Genomic DNA, 22,326 nt, shown 5'->3' with positions numbered 1-22,326 from the left:
TTTCGTTTATTTTAGTTAAATCGACATTACGGTTATGAACAAGGGGGAATAGCTCAGCGGTAGAGCATTCGACTGCAGATCGAGAGGTCCTTGGTTCAAACCTGGTTTCCCCCTTTAACAGCACGGATCATTCCGTTTATTTTAGTTAAATCGACATTACGGCCTTGAACAAGGGGGAATAGCTCAGTGGTAGAGCATTCGACTGCAGATCGAGAGGTCCTTGGTTCAAACCCGAGTTCCCCCTGTAACAGCACGGATCATTCCGTTATTTCAGTTAAATCGACATTACGGCCTTGAAAAAGGGGGAATAGCTCAGTGGTTGAGCATTCGACTGCAGATCTGAGGTCCTTGGTTCAAACCTGAGTTCCCCCTGTAACAGCACGGATCATTCCGTTTATTTTAGTTAAATCGACATTACGGCCTTGAACAAGGGGGAATAGCTCATTGGTAGAGTATTCGACTGCAGATCGAGAGGTCCTTGGTTCAAACCCGAGTTCCCCCTGTAACAGCACGGATCATTCCGTTATTTCAGTTAAATCGACATTACGGCCTTGAAAAAGGGGGAATAGCTCAGTGGTAGAGCATTCGACTGCAGATCGAGAGGTCCTTGGTTCAAACCCGAGCTCCCGCTATAACAACACGGATCGTTCCGTCTATTTTAGTTAAATCGACATTAGGGCGAGGAAAAAAGGGGAATAGCTCAATGGTAAAGCATTCGACTGCAGATCGAGAGGTCCTTGGTTCAAACCCGAGTTCTCCCTGTAATAGTACGGATCATTTCGTTTATTTTCGTTAAGTCGACATTACGGTTATGAACAAAGGGGAATGGCTCAGTGGTAGAGCATTCGACTGCAGATCGAGAGGTCCTTGGTTTAAACCCGAGTTCCCCCTGTAACAGCACGGATCATTTCGTTTATTTTAGTTAAATCGACATTACGGTTATGAACAAGGGGGAATAGCTCAGCGGTAGAGCATTCGACTGTAAATCGAGAGGTCCTTGGTGCAAACCCGAGTTCCCCCTGTAACAGCACGGATCATTCCTTTTATTTTAGTTAAATCGACATTACGGCCTTGAACTAGGGGGAAGAGCTCAGTGGTAGAGCATTCGACTGCAGATCGAGAGGTCCTTGGTTCAAACCCGAGTTCCCCCTGTAACAGCACGGATCATTCCGTTATTTTAGTTAAATCGACATTACGGCCTTGAACAAGGGGGAATAGCTCATTGGTAGAGCATTCGACTGCAGATCGACAGGTCCTTGGTTCAAACCCGAGTTCCCCCTGTAACAGCACGGATCATTCCGTTATTTCAGTTAAATCGACATTACGGCCTTGAAAAAGGGAGAATAGCTCAGTGGTAGAGCATTCGACTGCTGATTGAGAGGTCCTTGGTTCAAACCCGAGTTCTCCCTGTAACAGCACGGATCATTGCCTATATTTTAGTTAAATCAACATTACGGCCTTGAACTAGGGGGAATAGCTCAGTGGTAGAGCATTCGACTGCAGATCGAGAGGTCCTTGGTTCAAACCCGAGCTCCCGCTATAACAGCACGGATCATTCCGTTTATTTTAGTTCAATCGACATTACGGTTATGAACAAAGGGGAATGGCTCAGTGGTAGAGCATTCGACTGCAGATCGAGAGGTCCTTGGTTCAAACCCGAGCTCGCGCTATAACAGCACGGATCGTTCCGTCTATTTTAGTTAAATCGACATTAGGGCGAGGAAAAAAGGGGAATAGCTCAATGGTAAAGCATTCGACTGCAGATCGAGAGGTCCTTGGTTCAAACCCGAGTTCTCCCTGTAATAGTACGGATCATTTCGTTTATTTTAGTTAAGTCGGCATTACGGTTATGAACAAAGGGGAATGGCTCAGTGGTAGAGCATTCGACTGCAGATCGAGAGGTCCTTGGTTTAAACCCGAGTTCCCCCTGTAACAGCACGGATCATTTCGTTTATTTTAGTTAAATAGACATTACGGCCTTGAACAAGGGGGAATAGCTCAGTGGTAGAGCATTCGACTGCAGATCGAGAGGTCCTTGGTTCAAACCCGAGTTCCCCCTGTAACAGCACGGATCATTCCGTTTATTTTAGTTAAATCGACATTACGGCCTTGAAAAAGGGGGAATAGCTCAGTGGTTGAGCATTCGACTGCAGATCGAGAGGTCCTTGGTTCAAACCTGAGTTCCCCCTGTAACAGCACGGATCATTCCGTTTATTTTAGTTAAATCGACATTACGGCCTTGAACAAGGGGGAATAGCTCAGTGGTATAGCATTCGACTGCAGATCGAGAGGTCCTTGGTTCAAACCCGAGTTCCCCCTGTAACAGCACGGATCATTCCGTTATTTCAGTTAAATCGACATTACGGCCTTGAAAAAGGGGGAATAGCTCAGTGGTAGAGCATTCGACTGCAGATCGAGAGGTCCTTGGTTCAAACCCGAGCTCCCGCTATAACAGCACGGATCGTTCCGTCTATTTTAGTTAAATCGACATTAGGGCGAGGAAAAAAGGGGAATAGCTCAATGGTAAAGCATTCGACTGCAGATCGAGAGGTCCTTGGTTCAAACCCGAGTTCTCCCTGTAATAGTACGGATCATTTCGTTTATTTTAGTTAAGTCGGCATTACGGTTATGAACAAAGGGGAATGGCTCAGTGGTAGAGCATTCGACTGCAGATCGAGAGGTCCTTGGTTTAAACCCGAGTTCCCCCTGTAACAGCACGGATCATTTCGTTTATTTTAGTTAAATCGACATTACGGCCTTGAACAAGGGGGAATAGCTCAGTGGTAGAGCATTCGACTGCAGATCGAGAGGTCCTTGGTTCAAACCCGAGTTCCCCCTGTAACAGCACGGATCATTCCGTTATTTCAGGTAAATCGACATTACGGCCTTGAAAAAGGGGGAATAGCTCAGTGGTTGAGCATTCGACTGCAGATCGAGAGGTCCTTGGTTCAAACCTGAGTTCCCCCTGTAACAGCACGGATCATTCCGTTTATTTTAGTTAAATCGACATTACGGCCTTGAACAAGGGGGAATAGCTCAGTGGTAGAGCATTCGACAGCAGATGGAGAGGTCCTTGCTTCAAACCCGAGTTCGCCCTGTAACAGCACGGATCATTCCGTTTATTTTAGTTAAATCGACATTACGGCCTTGAACAAGGGGGAATAGCTCAGTGGTAGAGCATTCGACTGCAGATCGAGAGGTCCTTGGTTCAAACCCGAGTTCCCCCTGTAACAGCACGGATCATTCCGTTATTTCAGGTAAATCGACATTACGGCCTTGAAAAAGGGGGAATAGTTCAGTGGTTGAGCATTCGACTGCTGATCGAGAGGTCCTTGGTTCAATCCTGAGTTCCCCCTGTAACAGCACGGATCATTCCGTTATTTCAGTTAAGTCGACATTACGGCCTTGAACAAGGGGGAATAGCTCAGTTGTATAGCATTCGACTGCAGATCGAGAGGTCCTTGGTTCAAACCCGAGTTCCCCCTGTAACAGCACGGATCATTCCGTTATTTCAGTTAAATCGACATTGCGGCCTTGAAAAAGGGGGAATAGCTCAGTGGTAGAGCATTCGACTGCAGATTGAGAGGTCCTTGGTTCAAACCCGAGTTCTCCCTGTAACAGCACGGATCATTGCCTTTATTTTAGTTAAATCAACATTACGGCCTCGAACTGGGGGGAATAGCTCAGTGGTAGAGCATTCGACTGCAGATCGAGAGGTCCTTGGTTCAAACCCGAGCTCCCGCTATAACAGCACGGATCGTTTCGTCTATTTTAGTTAAATCGACATTAGGGCGAGGAAAAAAGGGGAATAGCTCAATGGTAAAGCATTCGACTGCAGATCGAGAGGTCCTTGGTTCAAACCCGAGTTCTCCCTGTAATAGTACGGATCATTTCGTTTATTTTAGTTAAATCGACATTACGGCCTTGAACAAGGGGGAATAGCTCAGTGGTAGAGCATTCGACTGCAGATCGAGAGGTCCTTGGTTCAAACCCGAGTTCCCCCTGTAACAGCACGGATCATTCCGTTATTTCAGGTAAATCGACATTACGGCCTTGAAAAAGGGGGAATAGCTCAGTGGTTGAGCATTCGACTGCAGATCGAGAGGTCCTTGGTTCAAACCTGAGTTCCCCCTGTAACAGCACGGATCATTCCGTTTATTTTAGTTAAATCGACATTACGGCCTTGAACAAGGGGGAATAGCTCAGTGGTAGAGCATTCGACAGCAGATCGAGAGGTCCTTGCTTCAAACCCGAGTTCGCCCTGTAACAGCACGGATCATTCCGTTTATTTTAGTTAAATCGACATTACGGCCTTGAACAAGGGGGAATAGCTCAGTGGTAGAGCATTCGACTGCAGATCGAGAGGTCCTTGGTTCAATTCCGAGTTCCCCCTGTAACAGCACGGATCATTCCGTTATTTCAGGTAAATCGACATTACGGTCTTGAAAAAGGGGGAATAGCTCAGTGGTTGAGCATTCGACTGCTGATCGAGAGGTCCTTGGTTCAAACCTGAGTTCCCCCTGTAACAGCACGGATCATTCCGTTTATTTTAGTTAAATCGACATTACGGCCTTGAACAAGGGGGAATAGCTCAGTGGTATAGCATTCGACTGCAGATCGAGAGGTCCTTGGTTCAAACCCGAGTTCCCCCTGTAACAGCACGGATCATTCCGTTATTTCAGTTAAATCGACATTGCGGCCTTGAAAAAGGGGGAATAGCTCAGTGGTAGAGCATTCGACTGCAGATTGAGAGGTCCTTGGTTCAAACCCGAGTTCTCCCTGTAACAGCACGGATCATTGCCTTTATTTTAGTTAAATCAACATTACGGCCTCGAACTAGGGGGAATAGCTCAGTGGTAGAGCATTCGACTGCAGATCGAGAGGTCCTTGGTTCAAACCCGAGCTCCCGCTATAACAGCACGGATCGTTCCGTCTATTTTAGTTAAATCAACATTAGGGCGAGGAAAAAAGGGGAATAGCTCAATGGTAAAGCATTCGACTGCAGATCGAGAGGTCCTTGGTTCAAACCCGAGTTCTCCCTGTAATAGTACGGATCATTTCGTTTATTTTAGTTAAGTCGACATTACGGTTATGAACAAAGGGGAATGGCTCAGTGGTAGAGCGTTCGACTGCAGATCGAGAGGTCCTTGGTTTAAACCCGAGTTCCCCCTGTAACAGCACGGATCATTTCGTTTATTTTAGTTAAATCGACATTACGGCCTTGAACAAGGGGGAATAGCTCAGTGGTAGAGCATTCGACTGCAGATCGAGAGGCCCTTGGTTCAAACCCGAGTTCCCCCTGTAACAGCACGGATCATTCCGTTATTTCAGGTAAATCGACATTACGGCCTTGAAAAAGGGGGAATAGCTCAGTGGTTGAGCATTCGACTGCAAATCGAGAGGTCCTTGGTTCAAACCTGAGTTCCCCCTGTAACAGCACGGATCATTCCGTTTATTTTAGTTAAATCGACATTACGGCCTTGAACAAGGGGGAATAGCTCAGTGGTATAGCATTCGACTGCAGATCGAGAGGTCCTTGGTTCAAACCCGAGTTCCCCCTGTAACAGCACGGATCATTCCGTTTTTCAGTTAAATCGACATTACGGCCTTGAAAAAGGGGGAATAGCTCAGTGGTTGAGCATTCGACTGCAGATCTGAGGTCCTTGGTTCAAACCTGAGTTCCCCCTGTAACAGCACGGATCATTCCGTTTATTTTAGTTAAATCGACATTACGGCCTTGAACAAGGGGGAATAGCTCATTGGTAGAGCATTCGACTGCAGATCGAGAGGTCCTTGGTTCAAACCCGAGTTCTCCCTGTAATAGTACGGATCATTTCGTTTATTTTCGTTAAGTCGACATTACGGTTATGAACAAAGGGGAATGGCTCAGTGGTAGAGCATTCGACTGCAGATCGAGAGGTCCTTGGTTTAAACCCAAGTTCCCCCTGTAACAGCACGGATCATTTCGTTTATTTTAGTTAAATCGACATTACGGTTATGAACAAGGGGGAATAGCTCAGCGGTAGAGCATTCGACTGTAGATCGAGAGGTCCTTGGTTCAAACCTGGTTTCCCCCTGTAACAGCACGGATCATTCCGTTTATTTTAGTTAAATCGACATTACGGCCTTGAACAAGGGGGAATAGCTCAGTGGTAGAGCATTCGACTGCAGATCGAGAGGTCCTTGGTTCAAACCCGAGTTCCCCCTGTAACAGCACGGATCATTCCGTTATTTCAGTTAAATCGACATTACGGCCTTGAAAAAGGGGGAATAGCTCAGTGGTTGAGCATTCGACTGCAGATCTGAGGTCCTTGGTTCAAACCTGAGTTCCCCCTGTAACAGCACGGATCATTCCGTTTATTTTAGTTAAATCGACATTACAGCCTTGAACAAGGGGGAATAGCTCATTGGTAGAGCATTCGACTGCAGATCGAGAGGTCCTTGGTTCAAACCCGAGTTCCCCCTGTAACAGCACTGATCATTCCGTTATTTCAGTTAAATCGACATTACGGCCTTGAAAAAGGGAGAATAGCTCAGTGGTAGAGCATTCGACTGCAGATTGAGAGGTCCTTGGTTCAAACCCGAGTTCTCCCTGTAACAGCACGGATCATTGCCTTTATTTTAGTTAAATCAACATTACGGCCTTGAACTAGGGGGAATAGCTCAGTGGTAGAGCATTCGACTGCAGATCGAGAGGTCCTTGGTTCAAACCCGAGCTCCCGCTATAACAGCACGGATCATTCCGTTTATTTTAGTTCAATCGACATTACGGTTATGAACAAAGGGGAATGGCTCAGTGGTAGAGCATTCGACTGCAGATCGAGAGGTCCTTGGTTCAAACCCGAGCTCCCGCTATAACAGCACGGATCGTTCCGTCTATTTTAGTTAAATCGACATTAGGGCGAGGAAAAAAGGGGAATAGCTCAATGGTAAAGCATTCGACTGCAGATCGAGAGGTCCTTGGTTCAAACCCGAGTTCTCCCTGTAATAGTACGGATCATTTCGTTTATTTTAGTTAAGTCGGCATTACGGTTATGAACAAAGGGGAATGGCTCAGTGGTAGAGCATTCGACTGCAGATCGAGAGGTCCTTGGTTTAAACCCGAGTTCCCCCTGTAACAGCACGGATCATTTCGTTTATTTTAGTTAAATAGACATTACGGCCTTGAACAAGGGGGAATAGCTCAGTGGTAGAGCATTCGACTGCAGATCGAGAGGTCCTTGGTTCAAACCCGAGTTCCCCCTGTAACAGCACGGATCATTCCGTTATTTCAGGTAAATCGACATTACGGCCTTGAAAAAGGGGGAATAGCTCAGTGGTTGAGCATTCGACTGCAGATCGAGAGGTCCTTGGTTCAAACCTGAGTTCCCCCTGTAACAGCACGGATCATTCCGTTTATTTTAGTTAAATCGACATTACGGCCTTGAACAAGGGGGAATAGCTCAGTGGTATAGCATTCGACTGCAGATCGAGAGGTCCTTGGTTCAAACCCGAGTTCCCCCTGTAACAGCACGGATCATTCCGTTTTTCAGTTAAATCGACATTACGGCCTTGAAAAAGGGGGAATAGCTCAGTGGTTGAGCATTCGACTGCAGATCTGAGGTCCTTGGTTCAAACCTGAGTTCCCCCTGTAACAGCACGGATCATTCCGTTTATTTTAGTTAAATCGACATTACGGCCTTGAACAAGGGGGAATAGCTCATTGGTAGAGCATTCGACTGCAGATCGAGAGGTCCTTGGTTCAAACCCGAGTTCTCCCTGTAATAGTACGGATCATTTCGTTTATTTTCGTTAAGTCGACATTACGGTTATGAACAAAGGGGAATGGCTCAGTGGTAGAGCATTCGACTGCAGATCGAGAGGTCCTTGGTTTAAACCCAAGTTCCCCCTGTAACAGCACGGATCATTTCGTTTATTTTAGTTAAATCGACATTACGGTTATGAACAAGGGGGAATAGCTCAGCGGTAGAGCATTCGACTGTAGATCGAGAGGTCCTTGGTTCAAACCTGGTTTCCCCCTGTAACAGCACGGATCATTCCGTTTATTTTAGTTAAATCGACATTACGGCCTTGAACAAGGGGGAATAGCTCAGTGGTAGAGCATTCGACTGCAGATCGAGAGGTCCTTGGTTCAAACCCGAGTTCCCCCTGTAACAGCACGGATCATTCCGTTATTTCAGTTAAATCGACATTACGGCCTTGAAAAAGGGGGAATAGCTCAGTGGTTGAGCATTCGACTGCAGATCTGAGGTCCTTGGTTCAAACCTGAGTTCCCCCTGTAACAGCACGGATCATTCCGTTTATTTTAGTTAAATCGACATTACAGCCTTGAACAAGGGGGAATAGCTCATTGGTAGAGCATTCGACTGCAGATCGAGAGGTCCTTGGTTCAAACCCGAGTTCCCCCTGTAACAGCACGGATCATTCCGTTATTTCAGTTAAATCGACATTACGGCCTTGAAAAAGGGAGAATAGCTCAGTGGTAGAGCATTCGACTGCAGATTGAGAGGTCCTTGGTTCAAACCCGAGTTCTCCCTGTAACAGCACGGATCATTGCCTTTATTTTAGTTAAATCAACATTACGGCCTTGAACTAGGGGGAATAGCTCAGTGGTAGAGCATTCGACTGCAGATCGAGAGGTCCTTGGTTCAAACCCGAGCTCCCGCTATAACAGCACGGATCATTCCGTTTATTTTAGTTCAATCGACATTACGGTTATGAACAAAGGGGAATGGCTCAGTGGTAGAGCATTCGACTGCAGATCGAGAGGTCCTTGGTTCAAACCCGAGCTCCCGCTATAACAGCACGGATCGTTCCGTCTATTTTAGTTAAATCGACATTAGGGCGAGGAAAAAAGGGGAATAGCTCAATGGTAAAGCATTCGACTGCAGATCGAGAGGTCCTTGGTTCAAACCCGAGTTCTCCCTGTAATAGTACGGATCATTTCGTTTATTTTAGTTAAGTCGGCATTACGGTTATGAACAAAGGGGAATGGCTCAGTGGTAGAGCATTCGACTGCAGATCGAGAGGTCCTTGGTTTAAACCCGAGTTCCCCCTGTAACAGCACGGATCATTTCGTTTATTTTAGTTAAATAGACATTACGGCCTTGAACAAGGGGGAATAGCTCAGTGGTAGAGCATTCGACTGCAGATCGAGAGGTCCTTGGTTCAAACCCGAGTTCCCCCTGTAACAGCACGGATCATTCCGTTATTTCAGGTAAATCGACATTACGGCCTTGAAAAAGGGGGAATAGCTCAGTGGTTGAGCATTCGACTGCAGATCGAGAGGTCCTTGGTTCAAACCTGAGTTCCCCCTGTAACAGCACGGATCATTCCGTTTATTTTAGTTAAATCGACATTACGGCCTTGAACAAGGGGGAATAGCTCAGTGGTATAGCATTCGACTGCAGATCGAGAGGTCCTTGGTTCAAACCCGAGTTCCCCCTGTAACAGCACGGATCATTCCGTTATTTCTGTTAAATCGACATTACGGCCTTGAAAAAGGGGGAATAGCTCAGTGGTAGAGCATTCGACTGCAGATTGAGAGGTCCTTGGTTCAAACCCGAGTTCTCCCTGTAACAGCACGGATCATTGCCTTTATTTTAGTTAAATCAACATTACGGCCTTGAACTAGGGGGATAGCTCAGTGGTAGAGCATTCGACTGCAGATCGAGAGGTCCTTGGTTCAAACCCGAGCTCCCGCTATAACAGCACGGATCGTTCCGTCTATTTTAGTTAAATCGACATTAGGGCGAGGAAAAAAGGGGAATAGCTCAATGGTAAAGCATTCGACTGCAGATCGAGAGGTCCTTGGTTCAAACCCGAGTTCTCCCTGTAATAGTACGGATCATTTCGTTTATTTTAGTTAAGTCGGCATTACGGTTATGAACAAAGGGGAATGGCTCAGTGGTAGAGCATTCGACTGCAGATCGAGAGGTCCTTGGTTTAAACCCGAGTTCCCCCTGTAACAGCACGGATCATTTCGTTTATTTTAGTTAAATCGACATTACGGCCTTGAACAAGGGGGAATAGCTCAGTGGTAGAGCATTCGACTGCAGATCGAGAGGTCCTTGGTTCAAACCCGAGTTCCCCCTGTAACAGCACGGATCATTCCGTTATTTCAGGTAAATCGACATTACGGCCTTGAAAAAGGGGGAATAGCTCAGTGGTTGAGCATTCGACTGCAGATCGAGAGGTCCTTGGTTCAAACCTGAGTTCCCCCTGTAACAGCACGGATCATTCCGTTTATTTTAGTTAAATCGACATTACGGCCTTGAACAAGGGGGAATAGCTCAGTGGTAGAGCATTCGACAGCAGATCGAGAGGTCCTTGCTTCAAACCCGAGTTCCCCCTGTAACAGCACGGATCATTCCGTTATTTCAGGTAAATCGACATTACGGCCTTGAAAAAGGGGGAATAGCTCAGTGGTTGAGCATTCGACTGCGAATCGAGAGGTCCTTGGTTCAAACCTGAGTTCCCCCTGTAACAGCACGGATCATTCCGTTTATTTTAGTTAAATCGACATTACGGCCTTGAACAAGGGGGAATAGCTCAGTGGTATAGCATTCGACTGCAGATCGAGAGGTCCTTGGTTCAAACCCGAGTTCCCCCTGTAACAGCACGGATCATTCCGTTATTTCAGTTAAATCGACATTGCGGCCTTGAAAAAGGGGGAATAGCTCAGTGGTAGAGCATTCGACTGCAGATTGAGAGGTCCTTGGTTCAAACCCGAGTTCTCCCTGTAACAGCACGGATCATTGCCTTTATTTTAGTTAAATCAACATTACGGCCTCGAACAAGGGGGAATAGCTCAGTGGTAGAGCATTCGACTGCAGATCGAGAGGTCCTTGGTTCAAACCCGAGCTCCCGCTATAACAGCACGGATCGTTTCGTCTATTTTAGTTAAATCAACATTAGGGCGAGGAAAAAAGGGGAATAGCTCAATGGTAAAGCATTCGACTGCAGATCGAGAGGTCCTTGGTTCAAACCCGAGTTCTCCCTGTAATAGTACGGATCATTTCGTTTATTTTAGTTAAGTCGACATTACGGTTATGAACAAAGGGGAATGGCTCAGTGGTAGAGCGTTCGACTGCAGATCGAGAGGTCCTTGGTTTAAACCCGAGTTCCCCCTGTAACAGCACGGATCATTTCGTTTATTTTAGTTAAATCGACATTACGGCCTTGAACAAGGGGGAATAGCTCAGTGGTAGAGCATTCGACTGCAGATCGAGAGGCCCTTGGTTCAAACCCGAGTTCCCCCTGTAACAGCACGGATCATTCCGTTATTTCAGGTAAATCGACATTACGGCCTTGAAAAAGGGGGAATAGCTCAGTGGTTGAGCATTCGACTGCAGATCGAGAGGTCCTTGGTTCAAACCTGAGTTCCCCCTGTAACAGCACGGATCATTCCGTTTATTTTAGTTAAATCGACATTACGGCCTTGAACAAGGGGGAATAGCTCAGTGGTAGAGCATTCGACAGCAGATCGAGAGGTCCTTGCTTCAAACCCGAGTTCGCCCTGTAACAGCACGGATCATTCCGTTTATTTTAGTTAAATCGACATTACGGCCTTGAACAAGGGGTAATAGCTCAGTGGTAGAGCATTCGATTGCAGATCGAGAGGTCCTTGGTTCAAACCCGAGTTCCCCCTGTAACAGCACGGATCATTCCGTTATTTCAGGTAAATCGACATTACGGCCTTGAAAAAGGGGGAATAGCTCAGTGGTTGAGCATTCGACTGCTGATCGAGAGGTCCTTGGTTCAAACCTGAGTTCCCCCTGTAACAGCACGGATCATTCCGTTTATTTTAGTTAAATCGACATTACGGCCTTGAACAAGGGGGAATAGCTCAGTGGTATAGCATTCGACTGCAGATCGAGAGGTCCTTGGTTCAAACCCGAGTTCCCCCTGTAACAGCACGGATCATTCCGTTATTTCAGTTAAATCGACATTGCGGCCTTGAAAAAGGGGGAATAGCTCAGTGGTAGAGCATTCGACTGCAGATTGAGAGGTCCTTGGTTCAAACCCGAGTTCTCCCTGTAACAGCACGGATCATTGCCTTTATTTTAGTTAAATCAACATTACGGCCTCGAACAAGGGGGAATAGCTCAGTGGTAGAGCATTCGACTGCAGATCGAGAGGTCCTTGGTTCAAACCCGAGCTCCCGCTATAACAGCACGGATCGTTTCGTCTATTTTAGTTAAATCAACATTAGGGCGAGGAAAAAAGGGGAATAGCTCAATGGTAAAGCATTCGACTGCAGATCGAGAGGTCCTTGGTTCAAACCCGAGTTCTCCCTGTAATAGTACGGATCATTTCGTTTATTTTAGTTAAGTCGACATTACGGCCTTGAACAAGGGGGAATAGCTCAGTGGTAGAGCATTCGACTGCAGATCGAGAGGCCCTTGGTTCAAACCCGAGTTCCCCCTGTAACAGCACGGATCATTTCGTTTATTTTAGTTAAATCGACATTACGGCCTTGAACAAGGGGGAATAGCTCAGTGGTAGAGCATTCGACTGCAGATCGAGAGGCCCTTGGTTCAAACCCGAGTTCCCCCTGTAACAGCACGGATCATTCCGTTATTTCAGGTAAATCGACATTACGGCCTTGAAAAAGGGGGAATAGCTCAGTGGTTGAGCATTCGACTGCAGATCGAGAGGTCCTTGGTTCAAACCTGAGTTCCCCCTGTAACAGCACGGATCATTCCGTTTATTTTAGTTAAATCGACATTACGGCCTTGAACAAGGGGGAATAGCTCAGTGGTAGAGCATTCGACAGCAGATCGAGAGGTCCTTGCTTCAAACCCGAGTTCGCCCTGTAACAGCACGGATCATTCCGTTTATTTTAGTTAAATCGACATTACGGCCTTGAACAAGGGGTAATAGCTCAGTGGTAGAGCATTCGATTGCAGATCGAGAGGTCCTTGGTTCAAACCCGAGTTCCCCCTGTAACAGCACGGATCATTCCGTTATTTCAGGTAAATCGACATTACGGCCTTGAAAAAGGGGGAATAGCTCAGTGGTTGAGCATTCGACTGCTGATCGAGAGGTCCTTGGTTCAAACCTGAGTTCCCCCTGTAACAGCACGGATCATTCCGTTTATTTTAGTTAAATCGACATTACGGCCTTGAACAAGGGGGAATAGCTCAGTGGTATAGCATTCGACTGCAGATCGAGAGGTCCTTGGTTCAAACCCGAGTTCCCCCTGTAACAGCACGGATCATTCCGTTATTTCAGTTAAATCGACATTGCGGCCTTGAAAAAGGGGGAATAGCTCAGTGGTAGAGCATTCGACTGCAGATTGAGAGGTCCTTGGTTCAAACCCGAGTTCTCCCTGTAACAGCACGGATCATTGCCTTTATTTTAGTTAAATCAACATTACGGCCTCGAACAAGGGGGAATAGCTCAGTGGTAGAGCATTCGACTGCAGATCGAGAGGTCCTTGGTTCAAACCCGAGCTCCCGCTATAACAGCACGGATCGTTTCGTCTATTTTAGTTAAATCAACATTAGGGCGAGGAAAAAAGGGGAATAGCTCAATGGTAAAGCATTCGACTGCAGATCGAGAGGTCCTTGGTTCAAACCCGAGTTCTCCCTGTAATAGTACGGATCATTTCGTTTATTTTAGTTAAGTCGACATTACGGTTATGAACAAAGGGGAATGGCTCAGTGGTAGAGCGTTCGACTGCAGATCGAGAGGTCCTTGGTTTAAACCCGAGTTCCCCCTGTAACAGCACGGATCATTTCGTTTATTTTAGTTAAATCGACATTACGGCCTTGAACAAGGGGGAATAGCTCAGTGGTAGAGCATTCGACTGCAGATCGAGAGGCCCTTGGTTCAAACCCGAGTTCCCCCTGTAACAGCACGGATCATTCCGTTATTTCAGGTAAATCGACATTACGGCCTTGAAAAAGGGGGAATAGCTCAGTGGTTGAGCATTCGACTGCAGATCGAGAGGTCCTTGGTTCAAACCTGAGTTCCCCCTGTAACAGCACGGATCATTCCGTTTATTTTAGTTAAATCGACATTACGGCCTTGAACAAGGGGGAATAGCTCAGTGGTAGAGCATTCGACAGCAGATCGAGAGGTCCTTGCTTCAAACCCGAGTTCGCCCTGTAACAGCACGGATCATTCCGTTTATTTTAGTTAAATCGACATTACGGCCTTGAACAAGGGGTAATAGCTCAGTGGTAGAGCATTCGATTGCAGATCGAGAGGTCCTTGGTTCAAACCCGAGTTCCCCCTGTAACAGCACGGATCATTCCGTTATTTCAGGTAAATCGACATTACGGCCTTGAAAAAGGGGGAATAGCTCAGTGGTTGAGCATTCGACTGCTGATCGAGAGGTCCTTGGTTCAAACCTGAGTTCCCCCTGTAACAGCACGGATCATTCCGTTTATTTTAGTTAAATCGACATTACGGCCTTGAACAAGGGGGAATAGCTCAGTGGTATAGCATTCGACTGCAGATCGAGAGGTCCTTGGTTCAAACCCGAGTTCCCCCTGTAACAGCACGGATCATTCCGTTATTTCAGTTAAATCGACATTGCGGCCTTGAAAAAGGGGGAATAGCTCAGTGGTAGAGCATTCGACTGCAGATTGAGAGGTCCTTGGTTCAAACCCGAGTTCTCCCTGTAACAGCACGGATCATTGCCTTTATTTTAGTTAAATCAACATTACGGCCTCGAACTAGGGGGAATAGCTCAGTGGTAGAGCATTCGACTGCAGATCGAGAGGTCCTTGGTTCAAACCCGAGCTCCCGCTATAACAGCACGGATCGTTCCGTCTATTTTAGTTAAATCAACATTAGGGCGAGGAAAAAAGGGGAATAGCTCAATGGTAAAGCATTCGACTGCAGATCGAGAGGTCCTTGGTTCAAACCCGAGTTCTCCCTGTAATAGTACGGATCATTTCGTTTATTTTAGTTAAGTCGACATTACGGTTATGAACAAAGGGGAATGGCTCAGTGGTAGAGCGTTCGACTGCAGATCGAGAGGTCCTTGGTTTAAACCCGAGTTCCCCCTGTAACAGCACGGATCATTTCGTTTATTTTAGTTAAATCGACATTACGGCCTTGAACAAGGGGGAATAGCTCAGTGGTAGAGCATTCGACTGCAGATCGAGAGGCCCTTGGTTCAAACCCGAGTTCCCCCTGTAACAGCACGGATCATTCCGTTATTTCAGGTAAATCGACATTACGGCCTTGAAAAAGGGGGAATAGCTCAGTGGTTGAGCATTCGACTGCGAATCGAGAGGTCCTTGGTTCAAACCTGTGTTCCCCCTGTAACAGCACGGATCATTCCGTTTATTTTAGTTAAATCGACATTACAGCCTTGAACAAGGGGGAATAGCTCAGTGGTATAGCATTCGACTGCAGATCGAGAGGTCCTTGGTTCAAACGCGAGTTCCCCCTGTAACAGCACGGATCATTCCGTTTTTCAGTTAAATCGACATTACGGCCTTGAAAAAAGGGGGAATAGCTCAGTGGTATAGCATTCGACTGCAGATCGAGAGGTCCTTGGTTCAAACCCGAGTTCCCCCTGTAACAGCACGGATCATTCCGTTATTTCAGTTAAATCGACATTGCGGCCTTGAAAAAGGGGGAATAGCTCAGTGGTAGAGCATTCGACTGCAGATTGAGAGGTCCTTGGTTCAAACCCGAGTTCTCCCTGTAACAGCACGGATCATTGCCTTTATTTTAGTTAAATCAACATTACGGCCTCGAACTAGGGGGAATAGCTCAGTGGTAGAGCATTCGACTGCAGATCGAGAGGTCCTTGGTTCAAACCCGAGCTCCCGCTATAACAGCACGGATCGTTCCGTCTATTTTAGTTAAATCAACATTAGGGCGAGGAAAAAAGGGGAATAGCTCAATGGTAAAGCATTCGACTGCAGATCGAGAGGTCCTTGGTTCAAACCCGAGTTCTCCCTGTAATAGTACGGATCATTTCGTTTATTTTAGTTAAGTCGACATTACGGTTATGAACAAAGGGGAATGGCTCAGTGGTAGAGCGTTCGACTGCAGATCGAGAGGTCCTTGGTTTAAACCCGAGTTCCCCCTGTAACAGCACGGATCATTTCGTTTATTTTAGTTAAATCGACATTACGGCCTTGAACAAGGGGGAATAGCTCAGTGGTAGAGCATTCGACTGCAGATCGAGAGGCCCTTGGTTCAAACCCGAGTTCCCCCTGTAACAGCACGGATCATTCCGTTATTTCAGGTAAATCGACATTACGGCCTTGAAAAAGGGGGAATAGCTCAGTGGTTGAGCATTCGACTGCGAATCGAGAGGTCCTTGGTTCAAACCTGAGTTCCCCCTGTAACAGCACGGATCATTCCGTTTATTTTAGTTAAATCGACATTACGGCCTTGAACAAGGGGGAATAGCTCAGTGGTATAGCATTCGACTGCAGATCGAGAGGTCCTTGGTTCAAACCCGAGTTCCCCCTGTAACAGCACGGATCATTCCGTTATTTCAGTTAAATCGACATTGCGGCCTTGAAAAAGGGGGAATAGCTCAGTGGTAGAGCATTCGACTGCAGATTGAGAGGTCCTTGGTTCAAACCCGAGTTCTCCCTGTAACAGCACGGATCATTGCCTTTATTTTAGTTAAATCAACATTACGGCCTCGAACAAGGGGGAATAGCTCAGTGGTAGAGCATTCGACTGCAGATCGAGAGGTCCTTGGTTCAAACCCGAGCTCCCGCTATAACAGCACGGATCGTTCCGTCTATTTTAGTTAAATCAACATTAGGGCGAGGAAAAAAGGGGAATAGCTCAATGGTAAAGCATTCGACTGCAGATCGAGAGGTCCTTGGTTCAAACCCGAGTTCTCCCTGTAATAGTACGGATCATTTCGTTTATTTTAGTTAAGTCGACATTACGGTTATGAACAAAGGGGAATGGCTCAGTGGTAGAGCGTTCGACTGCAGATCGAGAGGTCCTTGGTTTAAACCCGAGTTCCCCCTGTAACAGCACGGATCATTTCGTTTATTTTAGTTAAATCGACATTACGGCCTTGAACAAGGGGGAATAGCTCAGTGGTAGAGCATTCGACTGCAGATCGAGAGGCCCTTGGTTCAAACCCGAGTTCCCCCTGTAACAGCACGGATCATTCCGTTATTTCAGGTAAATCGACATTACGGCCTTGAAAAAGGGGGAATAGCTCAGTGGTTGAGCATTCGACTGCGAATCGAGAGGTCCTTGGTTCAAACCTGAGTTCCCCCTGTAACAGCACGGATCATTCCGTTTATTTTAGTTAAATCGACATTACGGCCTTTAACAAGGGGGAATAGCTCAGTGGTATAGCATTCGACTGCAGATCGAGAGGTCCTTGGTTCAAACCCGAGTTCCCCCTGTAACAGCACGGATCATTCCGTTTTTCAGTTAAATCGACATTACGGCCTTGAAAAAAGGGGGAATAGCTCAGTGGTATAGCATTCGACTGCAGATCGAGAGGTCCTTGGTTCAAACCCGAGTTCCCCCTGTAACAGCACGGATCATTCCGTTATTTCAGTTAAATCGACATTGCGGCCTTGAAAAAGGGGGAATAGCTCAGTGGTAGAGCATTCGACTGCAGATTGAGAGGTCCTTGGTTCAAACCCGAGTTCTCCCTGTAACAGCACGGATCATTGCCTTTATTTTAGTTAAATCAACATTACGGCCTCGAACAAGGGGGAATAGCTCAGTGGTAGAGCATTCGACTGCAGATCGAGAGGTCCTTGGTTCAAACCCGAGCTCCCGCTATAACAGCACGGATCGTTCCGTCTATTTTAGTTAAATCAACATTAGGGCGAGGAAAAAAGGGGAATAGCTCAATGGTAAAGCATTCGACTGCAGATCGAGAGGTCCTTGGTTCAAACCCGAGTTCTCCCTGTAATAGTACGGATCATTTCGTTTATTTTAGTTAAGTCGACATTACGGTTATGAACAAAGGGGAATGGCTCAGTGGTAGAGCGTTCGACTGCAGATCGAGAGGTCCTTGGTTTAAACCCGAGTTCCCCCTGTAACAGCACGGATCATTTCGTTTATTTTAGTTAAATCGACATTACGGCCTTGAACAAGGGGGAATAGCTCAGTGGTAGAGCATTCGACTGCAGATCGAGAGGCCCTTGGTTCAAACCCGAGTTCCCCCTGTAACAGCACGGATCATTCCGTTATTTCAGGTAAATCGACATTACGGCCTTGAAAAAGGGGGAATAGCTCAGTGGTTGAGCATTCGACTGCGAATCGAGAGGTCCTTGGTTCAAACCTGAGTTCCCCCTGTAACAGCACGGATCATTCCGTTTATTTTAGTTAAATCGACATTACGGCCTTTAACAAGGGGGAATAGCTCAGTGGTATAGCATTCGACTGCAGATCGAGAGGTCCTTGGTTCAAACCCGAGTTCCCCCTGTAACAGCACGGATCATTCCGTTTTTCAGTTAAATCGACATTACGGCCTTGAAAAAAGGGGGAATAGCTCAGTGGTATAGCATTCGACTGCAGATCGAGAGGTCCTTGGTTCAAACCCGAGTTCCCCCTGTAACAGCACGGATCATTCCGTTATTTCAGTTAAATCGACATTGCGGCCTTGAAAAAGGGGGAATAGCTCAGTGGTAGAGCATTCGACTGCAGATTGAGAGGTCCTTGGTTCAAACCCGAGTTCTCCCTGTAACAGCACGGATCATTGCCTTTATTTTAGTTAAATCAACATTACGGCCTCGAACTAGGGGGAATAGCTCAGTGGTAGAGCATTCGACTGCAGATCGAGAGGTCCTTGGTTCAAACCCGAGCTCCCGCTATAACAGCACGGATCGTTCCGTCTATTTTAGTTAAATCAACATTAGGGCGAGGAAAAAAGGGGAATAGCTCAATGGTAAAGCATTCGACTGCAGATCGAGAGGTCCTTGGTTCAAACCCGAGTTCTCCCTGTAATAGTACGGATCATTTCGTTTATTTTAGTTAAGTCGACATTACGGTTATGAACAAAGGGGAATGGCTCAGTGGTAGAGCGTTCGACTGCAGATCGAGAGGTCCTTGGTTTAAACCCGAGTTCCCCCTGTAACAGCACGGATCATTTCGTTTATTTTAGTTAAATCGACATTACGGCCTTGAACAAGGGGGAATAGCTCAGTGGTAGAGCATTCGACTGCAGATCGAGAGGCCCTTGGTTCAAACCCGAGTTCCCCCTGTAACAGCACGGATCATTCCGTTATTTCAGGTAAATCGACATTACGGCCTTGAAAAAGGGGGAATAGCTCAGTGGTTGAGCATTCGACTGCGAATCGAGAGGTCCTTGGTTCAAACCTGAGTTCCCCCTGTAACAGCACGGATCATTCCGTTTATTTTAGTTAAATCGACATTACGGCCTTTAACAAGGGGGAATAGCTCAGTGGTATAGCATTCGACTGCAGATCGAGAGGTCCTTGGTTCAAACCCGAGTTCCCCCTGTAACAGCACGGATCATTCCGTTTTTCAGTTAAATCGACATTACGGCCTTGAAAAAAGGGGGAATAGCTCAGTGGTATAGCATTCGACTGCAGATCGAGAGGTCCTTGGTTCAAACCCGAGTTCCCCCTGTAACAGCACGGATCATTCCGTTATTTCAGTTAAATCGACATTGCGGCCTTGAAAAAGGGGGAATAGCTCAGTGGTAGAGCATTCGACTGCAGATTGAGAGGTCCTTGGTTCAAACCCGAGTTCTCCCTGTAACAGCACGGATCATTGCCTTTATTTTAGTTAAATCAACATTACGGCCTCGAACTAGGGGGAATAGCTCAGTGGTAGAGCATTCGACTGCAGATCGAGAGGTCCTTGGTTCAAACCCGAGCTCCCGCTATAACAGCACGGATCGTTCCGTCTATTTTAGTTAAATCAACATTAGGGCGAGGAAAAAAGGGGAATAGCTCAATGGTAAAGCATTCGACTGCAGATCGAGAGGTCCTTGGTTCAAACCCGAGTTCTCCCTGTAATAGTACGGATCATTTCGTTTATTTTAGTTAAGTCGACATTACGGTTATGAACAAAGGGGAATGGCTCAGTGGTAGAGCGTTCGACTGCAGATCGAGAGGTCCTTGGTTTAAACCCGAGTTCCCCCTGTAACAGCACGGATCATTTCGTTTATTTTAGTTAAATCGACATTACGGCCTTGAACAAGGGGGAATAGCTCAGTGGTAGAGCATTCGACTGCAGATCGAGAGGCCCTTGGTTCAAACCCGAGTTCCCCCTGTAACAGCACGGATCATTCCGTTATTTCAGGTAAATCGACATTACGGCCTTGAAAAAGGGGGAATAGCTCAGTGGTTGAGCATTCGACTGCGAATCGAGAGGTCCTTGGTTCAAACCTGAGTTCCCCCTGTAACAGCACGGATCATTCCGTTTATTTTAGTTAAATCGACATTACGGCCTTGAACAAGGGGGAATAGCTCAGTGGTATAGCATTCGACTGCAGATCGAGAGGTCCTTGGTTCAAACCCGAGTTCCCCCTGTAACAGCACGGATCATTCCGTTATTTCAGTTAAATCGACATTGCGGCCTTGAAAAAGGGGGAATAGCTCAGTGGTAGAGCATTCGACTGCAGATTGAGAGGTCCTTGGTTCAAACCCGAGTTCTCCCTGTAACAGCACGGATCATTGCCTTTATTTTAGTTAAATCAACATTACGGCCTCGAACAAGGGGGAATAGCTCAGTGGTAGAGCATTCGACTGCAGATCGAGAGGTCCTTGGTTCAAACCCGAGCTCCCGCTATAACAGCACGGATCGTTCCGTCTATTTTAGTTAAATCAACATTAGGGCGAGGAAAAAAGGGGAATAGCTCAATGGTAAAGCATTCGACTGCAGATCGAGAGGTCCTTGGTTCAAACCCGCGTTCTCCCTGTAATAGTACGGATCATTTCGTTTATTTTAGTTAAGTCGACATTACGGTTATGAACAAAGGGGAATGGCTCAGTGGTAGAGCGTTCGACTGCAGATCGAGAGGTCCTTGGTTTAAACCCGAGTTCCCCCTGTAACAGCACGGATCATTTCGTTTATTTTAGTTAAATCGACATTACGGCCTTGAACAAGGGGGAATAGCTCAGTGGTAGAGCATTCGACTGCAGATCGAGAGGCCCTTGGTTCAAACCCGAGTTCCCCCTGTAACAGCACGGATCATTCCGTTATTTCAGGTAAATCGACATTACGGCCTTGAAAAAGGGGGAATAGCTCAGTGGTTGAGCATTCGACTGCAAATCGAGAGGTCCTTGGTTCAAACCTGAGTTCCCCCTGTAACAGCACGGATCATTCCGTTTATTTTAGTTAAATCGACATTACGGCCTTGAACAAGGGGGAATAGCTCAGTGGTATAGCATTCGACTGCAGATCGAGAGGTCCTTGGTTCAAACCCGAGTTCCCCCTGTAACAGCACGGATCATTCCGTTTTTCAGTTAAATCGACATTACGGCCTTGAAAAAAGGGGGAATAGCTCAGTGGTAGAGCATTCGACTGCAGATTGAGAGGTCCTTGGTTCAAACCCGAGTTCTCCCTGTAACAGCACGGATCATTGCCTTTATTTTAGTTAAATCAACATTACGGCCTTGAACTGGGGGGAATAGCTCAGTGGTAGAGCATTCGACTGCAGATCGAGAGGTCCTTGGTTCAAACCCGAGCTCCCGCTATAACAGCACGGATCGTTCCGTCTATTTTAGTTAAATCGACATTAGGGCGAGGAAAAAAGGGGAATAGCTCAATGGTAAAGCATTCGACTGCAGATCGAGAGGTCCTTTGTTCAAACCCGAGTTCTCCCTGTAATAGTACGGATCATTTCGTTTATTTTAGTTAAGTCGACATTACGGTTATGAACAAAGGGGAATGGCTCAGTGGTAGAGCATTCGACTGCAGATCGAGAGGTCCTTGGTTTAAACCCGAGTTCCCCCTGTAACAGCACGGATCATTTCGTTTATTTTAGTTAAATCGACATTACGGTTATGAACAAGGGGGAATAGCTCAGCGGTAGAGCATTCGACTGCAGATCGAGAGGTCCTTGGTTCAAACCCGAGTTCCCCCTGTAACAGCACGGATCATTCCGTTATTTCAGGTAAATCGACATTACGGCCTTGAAAAAGGGGGAATAGCTCAGTGGTTGAGCATTCGACTGCAGATCGAGAGGTCCTTGGTTCAAACCTGAGTTCCCCCTGTAACAGCACGGATCATTCCGTTTATTTTAGTTAAATCGACATTACGGCCTTGAACAAGGGGGAATAGCTCAGTGGTAGAGCATTCGACAGCAGATCGAGAGGTCCTTGCTTCAAACCCGAGTTCGCCCTGTAACAGCACGGATCATTCCGTTTATTTTAGTTAAATCGACAT

General features: G+C 46.7%; 56 non-coding genes across 56 annotated transcripts; all 56 read left to right on the top strand.

Moving 5' to 3' along the window:
* Positions 1-172: 172 nt before the first annotated feature.
* Positions 173-244, top strand: TRNAC-GCA (transfer RNA cysteine (anticodon GCA)). Its single transcript has one exon. It is a non-coding gene; the product is annotated as a tRNA-Cys (tRNA).
* A 705-nt stretch (positions 245-949) lies between these two features.
* TRNAY-GUA (transfer RNA tyrosine (anticodon GUA)) lies at positions 950-1,021 on the top strand. The gene has a single exon. It is a non-coding gene; the product is annotated as a tRNA-Tyr (tRNA).
* A 316-nt stretch (positions 1,022-1,337) lies between these two features.
* TRNAS-GCU (transfer RNA serine (anticodon GCU)) lies at positions 1,338-1,409 on the top strand. The gene has a single exon. It is a non-coding gene; the product is annotated as a tRNA-Ser (tRNA).
* A 578-nt stretch (positions 1,410-1,987) lies between these two features.
* On the top strand, positions 1,988-2,059 carry TRNAC-GCA (transfer RNA cysteine (anticodon GCA)). The gene has a single exon. It is a non-coding gene; the product is annotated as a tRNA-Cys (tRNA).
* A 707-nt stretch (positions 2,060-2,766) lies between these two features.
* On the top strand, positions 2,767-2,838 carry TRNAC-GCA (transfer RNA cysteine (anticodon GCA)). The gene has a single exon. It is a non-coding gene; the product is annotated as a tRNA-Cys (tRNA).
* A 317-nt stretch (positions 2,839-3,155) lies between these two features.
* On the top strand, positions 3,156-3,227 carry TRNAC-GCA (transfer RNA cysteine (anticodon GCA)). Its single transcript has one exon. It is a non-coding gene; the product is annotated as a tRNA-Cys (tRNA).
* A 57-nt stretch (positions 3,228-3,284) lies between these two features.
* Positions 3,285-3,356, top strand: TRNAS-GCU (transfer RNA serine (anticodon GCU)). Its single transcript has one exon. It is a non-coding gene; the product is annotated as a tRNA-Ser (tRNA).
* Positions 3,357-3,542: 186 nt separating this feature from the next.
* On the top strand, positions 3,543-3,614 carry TRNAC-GCA (transfer RNA cysteine (anticodon GCA)). The gene has a single exon. It is a non-coding gene; the product is annotated as a tRNA-Cys (tRNA).
* Positions 3,615-3,932: 318 nt separating this feature from the next.
* Positions 3,933-4,004, top strand: TRNAC-GCA (transfer RNA cysteine (anticodon GCA)). Its single transcript has one exon. It is a non-coding gene; the product is annotated as a tRNA-Cys (tRNA).
* Positions 4,005-4,321: 317 nt separating this feature from the next.
* Positions 4,322-4,393, top strand: TRNAC-GCA (transfer RNA cysteine (anticodon GCA)). Its single transcript has one exon. It is a non-coding gene; the product is annotated as a tRNA-Cys (tRNA).
* A 57-nt stretch (positions 4,394-4,450) lies between these two features.
* TRNAS-GCU (transfer RNA serine (anticodon GCU)) lies at positions 4,451-4,522 on the top strand. Its single transcript has one exon. It is a non-coding gene; the product is annotated as a tRNA-Ser (tRNA).
* Positions 4,523-4,709: 187 nt separating this feature from the next.
* On the top strand, positions 4,710-4,781 carry TRNAC-GCA (transfer RNA cysteine (anticodon GCA)). The gene has a single exon. It is a non-coding gene; the product is annotated as a tRNA-Cys (tRNA).
* A 448-nt stretch (positions 4,782-5,229) lies between these two features.
* Positions 5,230-5,301, top strand: TRNAC-GCA (transfer RNA cysteine (anticodon GCA)). Its single transcript has one exon. It is a non-coding gene; the product is annotated as a tRNA-Cys (tRNA).
* A 704-nt stretch (positions 5,302-6,005) lies between these two features.
* Positions 6,006-6,077, top strand: TRNAY-GUA (transfer RNA tyrosine (anticodon GUA)). Its single transcript has one exon. It is a non-coding gene; the product is annotated as a tRNA-Tyr (tRNA).
* Positions 6,078-6,135: 58 nt separating this feature from the next.
* TRNAC-GCA (transfer RNA cysteine (anticodon GCA)) lies at positions 6,136-6,207 on the top strand. The gene has a single exon. It is a non-coding gene; the product is annotated as a tRNA-Cys (tRNA).
* Positions 6,208-6,522: 315 nt separating this feature from the next.
* TRNAC-GCA (transfer RNA cysteine (anticodon GCA)) lies at positions 6,523-6,594 on the top strand. The gene has a single exon. It is a non-coding gene; the product is annotated as a tRNA-Cys (tRNA).
* A 578-nt stretch (positions 6,595-7,172) lies between these two features.
* Positions 7,173-7,244, top strand: TRNAC-GCA (transfer RNA cysteine (anticodon GCA)). Its single transcript has one exon. It is a non-coding gene; the product is annotated as a tRNA-Cys (tRNA).
* A 704-nt stretch (positions 7,245-7,948) lies between these two features.
* TRNAY-GUA (transfer RNA tyrosine (anticodon GUA)) lies at positions 7,949-8,020 on the top strand. Its single transcript has one exon. It is a non-coding gene; the product is annotated as a tRNA-Tyr (tRNA).
* Positions 8,021-8,078: 58 nt separating this feature from the next.
* TRNAC-GCA (transfer RNA cysteine (anticodon GCA)) lies at positions 8,079-8,150 on the top strand. Its single transcript has one exon. It is a non-coding gene; the product is annotated as a tRNA-Cys (tRNA).
* A 315-nt stretch (positions 8,151-8,465) lies between these two features.
* Positions 8,466-8,537, top strand: TRNAC-GCA (transfer RNA cysteine (anticodon GCA)). Its single transcript has one exon. It is a non-coding gene; the product is annotated as a tRNA-Cys (tRNA).
* A 578-nt stretch (positions 8,538-9,115) lies between these two features.
* On the top strand, positions 9,116-9,187 carry TRNAC-GCA (transfer RNA cysteine (anticodon GCA)). Its single transcript has one exon. It is a non-coding gene; the product is annotated as a tRNA-Cys (tRNA).
* A 316-nt stretch (positions 9,188-9,503) lies between these two features.
* TRNAC-GCA (transfer RNA cysteine (anticodon GCA)) lies at positions 9,504-9,575 on the top strand. The gene has a single exon. It is a non-coding gene; the product is annotated as a tRNA-Cys (tRNA).
* Positions 9,576-10,022: 447 nt separating this feature from the next.
* Positions 10,023-10,094, top strand: TRNAC-GCA (transfer RNA cysteine (anticodon GCA)). The gene has a single exon. It is a non-coding gene; the product is annotated as a tRNA-Cys (tRNA).
* A 316-nt stretch (positions 10,095-10,410) lies between these two features.
* Positions 10,411-10,482, top strand: TRNAR-GCG (transfer RNA arginine (anticodon GCG)). Its single transcript has one exon. It is a non-coding gene; the product is annotated as a tRNA-Arg (tRNA).
* A 187-nt stretch (positions 10,483-10,669) lies between these two features.
* Positions 10,670-10,741, top strand: TRNAC-GCA (transfer RNA cysteine (anticodon GCA)). Its single transcript has one exon. It is a non-coding gene; the product is annotated as a tRNA-Cys (tRNA).
* Positions 10,742-11,189: 448 nt separating this feature from the next.
* TRNAC-GCA (transfer RNA cysteine (anticodon GCA)) lies at positions 11,190-11,261 on the top strand. Its single transcript has one exon. It is a non-coding gene; the product is annotated as a tRNA-Cys (tRNA).
* Positions 11,262-11,707: 446 nt separating this feature from the next.
* TRNAS-GCU (transfer RNA serine (anticodon GCU)) lies at positions 11,708-11,779 on the top strand. The gene has a single exon. It is a non-coding gene; the product is annotated as a tRNA-Ser (tRNA).
* A 187-nt stretch (positions 11,780-11,966) lies between these two features.
* Positions 11,967-12,038, top strand: TRNAC-GCA (transfer RNA cysteine (anticodon GCA)). Its single transcript has one exon. It is a non-coding gene; the product is annotated as a tRNA-Cys (tRNA).
* Positions 12,039-12,356: 318 nt separating this feature from the next.
* Positions 12,357-12,428, top strand: TRNAC-GCA (transfer RNA cysteine (anticodon GCA)). The gene has a single exon. It is a non-coding gene; the product is annotated as a tRNA-Cys (tRNA).
* Positions 12,429-12,486: 58 nt separating this feature from the next.
* TRNAC-GCA (transfer RNA cysteine (anticodon GCA)) lies at positions 12,487-12,558 on the top strand. The gene has a single exon. It is a non-coding gene; the product is annotated as a tRNA-Cys (tRNA).
* A 446-nt stretch (positions 12,559-13,004) lies between these two features.
* TRNAS-GCU (transfer RNA serine (anticodon GCU)) lies at positions 13,005-13,076 on the top strand. Its single transcript has one exon. It is a non-coding gene; the product is annotated as a tRNA-Ser (tRNA).
* Positions 13,077-13,263: 187 nt separating this feature from the next.
* Positions 13,264-13,335, top strand: TRNAC-GCA (transfer RNA cysteine (anticodon GCA)). Its single transcript has one exon. It is a non-coding gene; the product is annotated as a tRNA-Cys (tRNA).
* A 448-nt stretch (positions 13,336-13,783) lies between these two features.
* On the top strand, positions 13,784-13,855 carry TRNAC-GCA (transfer RNA cysteine (anticodon GCA)). Its single transcript has one exon. It is a non-coding gene; the product is annotated as a tRNA-Cys (tRNA).
* A 446-nt stretch (positions 13,856-14,301) lies between these two features.
* TRNAS-GCU (transfer RNA serine (anticodon GCU)) lies at positions 14,302-14,373 on the top strand. Its single transcript has one exon. It is a non-coding gene; the product is annotated as a tRNA-Ser (tRNA).
* Positions 14,374-14,560: 187 nt separating this feature from the next.
* On the top strand, positions 14,561-14,632 carry TRNAC-GCA (transfer RNA cysteine (anticodon GCA)). Its single transcript has one exon. It is a non-coding gene; the product is annotated as a tRNA-Cys (tRNA).
* Positions 14,633-15,080: 448 nt separating this feature from the next.
* On the top strand, positions 15,081-15,152 carry TRNAC-GCA (transfer RNA cysteine (anticodon GCA)). The gene has a single exon. It is a non-coding gene; the product is annotated as a tRNA-Cys (tRNA).
* Positions 15,153-15,209: 57 nt separating this feature from the next.
* On the top strand, positions 15,210-15,281 carry TRNAR-GCG (transfer RNA arginine (anticodon GCG)). The gene has a single exon. It is a non-coding gene; the product is annotated as a tRNA-Arg (tRNA).
* Positions 15,282-15,597: 316 nt separating this feature from the next.
* Positions 15,598-15,669, top strand: TRNAC-GCA (transfer RNA cysteine (anticodon GCA)). Its single transcript has one exon. It is a non-coding gene; the product is annotated as a tRNA-Cys (tRNA).
* Positions 15,670-16,117: 448 nt separating this feature from the next.
* On the top strand, positions 16,118-16,189 carry TRNAC-GCA (transfer RNA cysteine (anticodon GCA)). The gene has a single exon. It is a non-coding gene; the product is annotated as a tRNA-Cys (tRNA).
* A 57-nt stretch (positions 16,190-16,246) lies between these two features.
* TRNAR-GCG (transfer RNA arginine (anticodon GCG)) lies at positions 16,247-16,318 on the top strand. Its single transcript has one exon. It is a non-coding gene; the product is annotated as a tRNA-Arg (tRNA).
* Positions 16,319-16,505: 187 nt separating this feature from the next.
* TRNAC-GCA (transfer RNA cysteine (anticodon GCA)) lies at positions 16,506-16,577 on the top strand. The gene has a single exon. It is a non-coding gene; the product is annotated as a tRNA-Cys (tRNA).
* Positions 16,578-17,025: 448 nt separating this feature from the next.
* TRNAC-GCA (transfer RNA cysteine (anticodon GCA)) lies at positions 17,026-17,097 on the top strand. The gene has a single exon. It is a non-coding gene; the product is annotated as a tRNA-Cys (tRNA).
* A 57-nt stretch (positions 17,098-17,154) lies between these two features.
* TRNAR-GCG (transfer RNA arginine (anticodon GCG)) lies at positions 17,155-17,226 on the top strand. Its single transcript has one exon. It is a non-coding gene; the product is annotated as a tRNA-Arg (tRNA).
* A 316-nt stretch (positions 17,227-17,542) lies between these two features.
* On the top strand, positions 17,543-17,614 carry TRNAC-GCA (transfer RNA cysteine (anticodon GCA)). The gene has a single exon. It is a non-coding gene; the product is annotated as a tRNA-Cys (tRNA).
* Positions 17,615-18,062: 448 nt separating this feature from the next.
* On the top strand, positions 18,063-18,134 carry TRNAC-GCA (transfer RNA cysteine (anticodon GCA)). The gene has a single exon. It is a non-coding gene; the product is annotated as a tRNA-Cys (tRNA).
* Positions 18,135-18,191: 57 nt separating this feature from the next.
* On the top strand, positions 18,192-18,263 carry TRNAR-GCG (transfer RNA arginine (anticodon GCG)). The gene has a single exon. It is a non-coding gene; the product is annotated as a tRNA-Arg (tRNA).
* A 316-nt stretch (positions 18,264-18,579) lies between these two features.
* TRNAC-GCA (transfer RNA cysteine (anticodon GCA)) lies at positions 18,580-18,651 on the top strand. The gene has a single exon. It is a non-coding gene; the product is annotated as a tRNA-Cys (tRNA).
* Positions 18,652-19,099: 448 nt separating this feature from the next.
* Positions 19,100-19,171, top strand: TRNAC-GCA (transfer RNA cysteine (anticodon GCA)). Its single transcript has one exon. It is a non-coding gene; the product is annotated as a tRNA-Cys (tRNA).
* Positions 19,172-19,228: 57 nt separating this feature from the next.
* On the top strand, positions 19,229-19,300 carry TRNAR-GCG (transfer RNA arginine (anticodon GCG)). The gene has a single exon. It is a non-coding gene; the product is annotated as a tRNA-Arg (tRNA).
* Positions 19,301-19,616: 316 nt separating this feature from the next.
* Positions 19,617-19,688, top strand: TRNAC-GCA (transfer RNA cysteine (anticodon GCA)). Its single transcript has one exon. It is a non-coding gene; the product is annotated as a tRNA-Cys (tRNA).
* A 448-nt stretch (positions 19,689-20,136) lies between these two features.
* TRNAC-GCA (transfer RNA cysteine (anticodon GCA)) lies at positions 20,137-20,208 on the top strand. The gene has a single exon. It is a non-coding gene; the product is annotated as a tRNA-Cys (tRNA).
* A 57-nt stretch (positions 20,209-20,265) lies between these two features.
* TRNAR-GCG (transfer RNA arginine (anticodon GCG)) lies at positions 20,266-20,337 on the top strand. Its single transcript has one exon. It is a non-coding gene; the product is annotated as a tRNA-Arg (tRNA).
* Positions 20,338-20,524: 187 nt separating this feature from the next.
* Positions 20,525-20,596, top strand: TRNAC-GCA (transfer RNA cysteine (anticodon GCA)). Its single transcript has one exon. It is a non-coding gene; the product is annotated as a tRNA-Cys (tRNA).
* A 448-nt stretch (positions 20,597-21,044) lies between these two features.
* Positions 21,045-21,116, top strand: TRNAC-GCA (transfer RNA cysteine (anticodon GCA)). Its single transcript has one exon. It is a non-coding gene; the product is annotated as a tRNA-Cys (tRNA).
* A 316-nt stretch (positions 21,117-21,432) lies between these two features.
* TRNAC-GCA (transfer RNA cysteine (anticodon GCA)) lies at positions 21,433-21,504 on the top strand. Its single transcript has one exon. It is a non-coding gene; the product is annotated as a tRNA-Cys (tRNA).
* A 448-nt stretch (positions 21,505-21,952) lies between these two features.
* On the top strand, positions 21,953-22,024 carry TRNAC-GCA (transfer RNA cysteine (anticodon GCA)). The gene has a single exon. It is a non-coding gene; the product is annotated as a tRNA-Cys (tRNA).
* The last annotated feature ends 302 nt before the right edge of the window (positions 22,025-22,326 follow it).

This window comes from Phalangium opilio, unplaced genomic scaffold (genome assembly GCF_054372755.1).
Source record: "Phalangium opilio isolate 3A_F unplaced genomic scaffold, DU_Popi_V2 ptg000053l_1, whole genome shotgun sequence".
In the NCBI taxonomy this organism is placed as follows: Eukaryota; Metazoa; Arthropoda; class Arachnida; order Opiliones; family Phalangiidae; genus Phalangium; species Phalangium opilio.
This window is presented reverse-complemented; position numbering and strand designations above follow the sequence as displayed.